The sequence below is a fragment of the Centruroides sculpturatus genome, unplaced genomic scaffold (genome assembly GCF_000671375.1).
Source record: "Centruroides sculpturatus isolate CEXI.00-Female unplaced genomic scaffold, Cexi_2.0 scaffold788, whole genome shotgun sequence".
Lineage (NCBI taxonomy): Eukaryota > Metazoa > Arthropoda > Arachnida > Scorpiones > Buthidae > Centruroides > Centruroides sculpturatus.
In genome coordinates this window covers 336,838-343,961 of record NW_019384922.1, presented here as the reverse complement: position 1 = coordinate 343,961, position 7,124 = coordinate 336,838, and positions in this window count along the sequence as shown.

Here is a 7,124-nt window from a genome sequence, read left to right as displayed (position 1 = left end):
TATCTGNTGATGTAATGTTTTACTATATTTACTTGTATTATTTTAATCTTTAAAATGGTTTAAGAAAGTATTTATATTATAAACATATATAATCTAAAATACTTTCAAAATAGATATTTATAAAAGTGATAACACTCCTATTAGTAAACTTATCATCTTATAAATATATAATGTTACATTTCATCAGTTTTTTTAATTTGACTACATGAAATACTACATTTTCTGATCACATAAACAAAAAAAATTAGAAAAACTTGAACCCTTTTATTCTGAAGTAGCCTATAGTTATAGTACAGTCTATGAATTCAAAATGATTAATATTTTCCAAAAAAAAAATTTAAGGTTATTTAAATATATACTAACTATTTTCATGAAGCAGAAACAATAATAAATGCACATTATGTATTTATGAGTGTCTCTTCAAGGACAAAATTAAGATTAAATTCATAACTATCCAATTCAGAATTAACAGTGATTTCATGATCAACAATTAATTAAGATTAAATTATTTCATTATACATTTTATGTGATTGCAATAGTAAAAATGCAATTTAAAATGAATTGTATCATTTGTACACATAGAAAAAAAAATTTTATATCATCAACAATAACTTTAATATGACTTTTAAAATGAATGTATCTGAAAAATTTTTCTCAAGCAAGGAAAAAAAAACCCTGTAATTTCTCTATACATAAATCTGAATTCAGAAATAATCATTAAAAAATTTATCTCCAAAGCTTTCATTTTATATTTGACTTAAACAAAACAAAAATATACAAGCTTCATAATCATATATAAAAAATAGTGTGACAGCTAATGTAATATATACTCATGCTAAAATATGTTATAGTGATATATTTATAATATAAAGTAAGTCAAAGAACAAAATCATAAGTCAATACTATTCAAAGAATGGTATAATATAAAAAAAAAACATATGATTGTCACTGTCAAACTTCAGAAAGTTTTTAATTTGTCATTTAAGTTAATTAAATATTTTTATACTACCTTTAAAACATCCACTAACTAAAACTGATGGATATTGTTATTTTTTTCGATATACAAAAATTTTAAAAACAAAATAATTGACAGTTATGTATATATTTATATTAATTCTACACGCATATATATACATGTATAACATTATGTAGACAAATATTTAATTATTATTACACTTTGACATGTATATATGATTTGTCTTTTAAAAAATTTATGAAATCAGTACTTTTACTATGTAACCTTTAGACAGACTGTTTTGGTAAGCCTAAACAAGTAGAATGTATGTTGAAAGAAAGAAAACATATGAAAATATTCTAAAATGTCGAATAATTGTAATAATAATGAAAGTTAAGATAAATTAATTTCGTGATTAAAATTAATTATATAAACTTGGAATAGGTAAATAGGGGGGGGTGTTAAACAGATTGAGGTCATGAGTTTACACCATTTCTAAAACCCAGATGATTATGATGCAGTTTATAAACATAATTTATATGCGATCAAAACAAACTAGTGTACAATTATAAGTGCAAAATACACATGTATTTTGGACAAACTGAGGTCAAAGGTCGAATCGGAAAACATCATCAGAGTCCCGGACAAGTCTAAGGTGTTAAGTTTATCAGTTTATACGATTTTTCTAATTGTGATTGTCGCTTTTTGATTATAATAACTATGCATACGACTGAAGTTAAACGTCATTTATCGTATTTACATATACCGAAATCGTTTTTCAATCATTTCCGACTTAAAAAATGATTGTGAAGCATTAGAGGAGAAAAAACCCAACTTACCAGAGCAAAGAAATTTGTGTGGCAATCTTCAAGACTAGCACCGTTCGTAATGTAATTTGGGTGCGTCATGATTGATCCATGATCTACTTAGATGATGTCTCAAGTGATCTCTACTGCCATGTATGACTATAAAACCATTACAATCGCGTCCCGACGGAAATTCATTTAGTAAGATGGCGACTGCTATGGCGGATAGGAACAAGGCGCTAAGTTAGAAGCTCTATTATTCGTGGACTACCTGGTCACGTGCCATGGCGAATGACGGTGACGTACGTAGTCATGTGACTCCGTACGTCATGGTCACGTGGCCAGGGTGCTTTAAATTTTATTTGCGGAACTGCCACGTTATTTTGTAGCCATCAGAAAAGCATCGCTTTTTAATAAATTCACAAATACAATAATTTCCTCTTATCTTTAATCATTATTGATAAATATATTATTGTATNACTATTAAATAAATAATTTAATGTTGACTTAAAATGAATTATTAAACTTTAAATATTATAACTATATAAGTGAATAACAAGTTTTAGATTTTACAAATATCACTCCAGTTTTGTATTAAGTTAATTTAAAATGCTTGATTTTGATACCTAGAGACACTGAAACTATAAAAAAAACAACTTTTTCTAGAATGAAATTTAAATTATCATAATTTGTAATTTTTTACTATCTTCAGTGTATAAAGTTCCAAAATAAAACAAACTGCAAAATTAAAACAAAAAATAGTGTTATACATTCTAGAATATATTTTAAATTAAACATTGAAAATCTTTTAAAAATCTGGAAATTTTTAAAATTAAAATCTTGTATTCCAAATAATTAAGACAAGGAAACTACTGTGGCTAATTTGTCTGTATTTAATGAAGTAAGAAATACACTTTTAACAGTGGGTAAAATTAGAAAAAAGCAAATGTTTGTCAGTTAATGGGCCATCTTCAAGCTGAACAGACACGTAGCTCTGTTAATGCTAAAGATGTTCATTAACTGAGTCAAAAATAGCATTTATCTAACCTTTGTTTAATGATGTAAGCAATATACATCTTTAATTCTACAACATATTTTAAATCAAACATTTATGTCTTAATTTACAATGATTAATTTACCATTTTTGGGCTGCAATTTGAAAAAGAAATTGTAGCCAAATTTAAAAATTCTCACTGTTGCCCATCAGTCTTTCCTTATTCTAGAGAACAGAGTTAGATAGACGAACATCAAGACCAGATACAAAAAGCTTAGGGGTGGGAGGCCCCAATTAACCATACACAAACTTCAGATGCAAACTGGAAGTCACATTATTTCAATTCAAATCTTTTCAACTGAAAGGAGTTAATAGACAACTGGCATGACTCTATTGCTAACAGGAAAGTATAGTATAGTACAGGGCTAATTTGCAGTGGAGAGGATATATTTTAAATTAAATTNATCAATGCTTAAAAATTAATGATGAAATGACTGTTTTTACTTAAAATATTTTTTTATTGTTAACAAATACAGCAAAATGTTAAGTCAAATTTTATAATTATCACAGTTATTTGTATTGATACCATTTAATATGATGATGAAATGTGAAAAATTATTTAAAAAAATAATATGAAAAATGTCTGGTATAAATTACGAGACATCATATAGTGTCTAATTAGATTGACAATATCAATTTTATAATATTTTTATTTGTGTACATTAATCTATCATTTATAATACTTATTTGTATATCATCAACCAACATCATCATCAAAAGTTTTTTAAAAAATTATTATTACTGTGGGGTAATTTTTTTATAATACTTATTATTTGTTATATTAAGTAAGTAATGTTTTTATTTGTTTTATATTAAATTTAAATTTATACATACATAATATAAGGTTCTTATTTTTCAAATTATGAATCGAATACTTTGAACTAATGAGGAGATAAGAATCTTGCAAGCATTTTTTTGTTAAAATAAATCTTGGTCATAAAATCTTTGTACAAAATTAAGTAAAGAAATACTATATTACCAACAATTAACCTCATTACTTAACATAGATTACCTTATTAACAAAATCAAAATAAGCAAATCTTGACAACATTAACTGAAAATGCAAGCAGACTGTGTGAATTAAGGCAGGGATTAATCTTGGTTATTGGTTTAATACATAGTATAAAGAATGATTAACATTCTTTGTTCAGATCAAAGCTGAAGATGAGTATATGTAAGCTGAAAATATTATACTAATCTGATTATGAAACTCATAAAAACAGACTAATCATACTTTGGTTACTGGTTTATTGATAGATTCATATTAAGCCAAAATGCACTTTGTCTATATGGTCCTCTTCAGTCAACTACAATATAACAAATGTAATTAGCTAACTGTAGGGAACCATATGATTGAAATGCATTTTAGCTTAGCAATAGTGTAAATATGCCAATAAACTAATAACCAAAGTGTGAATAGTGCTTCAGGGCACCTGACTCAGGCTTAGTCTGTTTTTATGAGTCTTGTAACCAGATTAGTATGGTAGTTGTTTCCCAATCTTTTTGGATTAGTGATATGCTTTGAGTTTAACAAGATGCCTGCAACACACCATAATTTTAAAAATAAAAGTTTTTAAAATTTAAAATAAATTATGGTTGATTTAAAAAATTTTTGAGAATATGAAAGTTGAACTTACCAAGACAAAAACTCACAACTTTACAAATATACTATAAAAATAAAAAGACTATTTAAATCAATGCATAAAGAGCTCTAAGCTGATAACCCACATTGTCAACATTTAAAAAGCTCCAAAGAGTTTGTGCATCAATATACGCATAGGTACTTCTATGAGGAGGACATGCTGGATTCTACAAATTTTGCAGATATTGGCATTTTAGTGAATACTTCCCCCTTCCTTCAGTCAACTGGCAGTAAAAAGATAAAAGATAAATGAAATTTTAAAAAAGAACTTATTCAAAATTCTAAAAAATATCTAATATTTATTTTTGTGACCACCTGAGGCACTCTTGAGACACAAGTGTATTGCAACACATGGGTTGGGAAACAATGATATAGTATAATCAGAATACAAACAAAAAAGCAAAACATTAATAAGCTGAAAATATTTGTTTTTCAATAAACTTTTCCATTCAGTTGCTTTAATTAGTTTGCTTGAATTTTTAGTGATATAAAGAAGGAACAACTTGTTTAATATTTTAATTAAATTTCTTATGACTGCTGTTTATATATAAATATTATAAAGTCTCTGTAAATCCGCACGAAAAATTTAGAATTGTACCAACGACGGACCGTTGAACAGAAGCCTAGAGTATGATTTATTGTAAACGTAATTTAGAAATACGACCATAGACAATCAGAAAACGTTACTAAATACACTTGATATGAAAGTGCTAATGAAATATGAATCCAATCCAAGCTGTGTACCTAAATGTACTGAAGAGGGTTCTTTAATAGGACCGAAATGCATATACAGTGATTAAATAAAGAGAAGTAATTAGCTATCTGCTGTGTGATGGTCTACCGCTAAACCGAAAATTTATATAATTTTCGTGCAGATTTACAGAGACTTTATAATATTTATTTTTGTTTAATATTCAAAACTCAACTCCAACACCTTACATATCCAGCATGAAATACTTTAATGCTAACATTTTCAGACAGATCAATTGGATATTATAGCCTAATGATATGACTAGCCATAAGTAAAATCATTGAATATGTTATATTGTTTTATGTAATTTTTTTAGGATTATGGGAATTAATTACAATTTAATCTACTTTCCAAACAGCTATGCAACAACAAACAATTTATTCTTACTATAATATGTGAATTACAACTATGTTGCTAATTACACAGGCCTGCATTTTTTCGGTTGTATCATGCTTTTCAAGTTTTGGTAATGGACTCCGATGTATTTTTGTGTGCTGAATACAAAAATGACCTTAGTTTTTCTCCATCATGTCAGAATTTTTTCTAATTGCAATCTGTCAAAAGTGTCATATATTGAAAAAAATCAAAAATATAAGACGTACTGCCAGATTTAAATACATCAGAAATGCTGACATCTGTCGGTTCACAATAAAAACAATTTGTTCACATCATAAGCCGGCAGATAGCAGCACTTTCGTCCTTAAACGTTTTGAATATCTCAACTGTCAGTGTTGGCGCAACCGTTGATGCGTATCGTCTGCGATCAAACATGTTGGTGTCGGCAAATAGCTGTAGACACTTGAAAGCTAACATACAGTGTTTGACATGGTGTCAAGAGGCTGTAAAAAGTCTGCATATTCCTTTTGTTACTTTTGTGGTGAGTTAATGGTGTCAAGGCAAAAAAGGAATATAACATTGTTCATGCAGCAAGTGTACCTTGCGTGTTTCGGTGTAAAAATAGGAGATCAAGACAAAACTTGGGAAACTCACTATGTTTGCTATACGTGTGTTGAAGGACTGAGATGATGGTCAAAGGGTGAACAACTTGCTTTCAGATTTGGCATTCCGATGATCTGGCGAGAGCCACAAAATCATACTGATGATTGTTACTTTTGTTCAACCGTTGTTCACGGTTTCAATATAAAGAATAAAAAGAGCATTGTCTATCCAAATCTACCATTGGCTTTACATCTTGTCTCTCACGGTCCAGATGTACCAGTGCCTATGCAACCAGAACTTTTACCTGAAGTAGATGGTTCAGAAATGGAATCAAGTGAAGAAACCGAAGATAACAAAGAGGAGTACGAACCTGGCAATTCTGCACCACAACCATTTACACAAAGTGAACTGTCACTTTGTGTAAATGGTTTGATGTAGAATTTTCAATTTGTCAACTTTCAGTTTGTCATTAAATCTCAATTTGTGATATTTTTCATCATATACACATTTGGCTCATTGCAAATTGCAAAAATTCTTACTTGATGGAACTGAACTAAGGTCATTTTTGGGTTCAGCGCACCAAGATACATAGGAATCAATCATCAAAAGTTAAAAAACAGAACCATTGCAGGCTAGTGTTATCAATGTTATTTATGACAAAATAATAATTTATAAAATTTTCACTTAAATAAAAATAATTTTAACACATTATCAATAATACAAAATTATAACTAAAATTAAGACAAATATGTAATAATGTTTACATATTTTATGTATTGATATATAAAAAATGGAAAATGTAACCAAATTCCTGATTCAAATTATTAAATATCAGAGATTTTTTAACGGAATTCAAAACATTTTTATTAAAAAGATGTTAAATAATATTTTCCTCTCAGTTACAAATTATGATAGGTTTACAATTATAATTAATTAAAATGTATTATTCTTTAAAAAATTACTATTACCAAAAATAC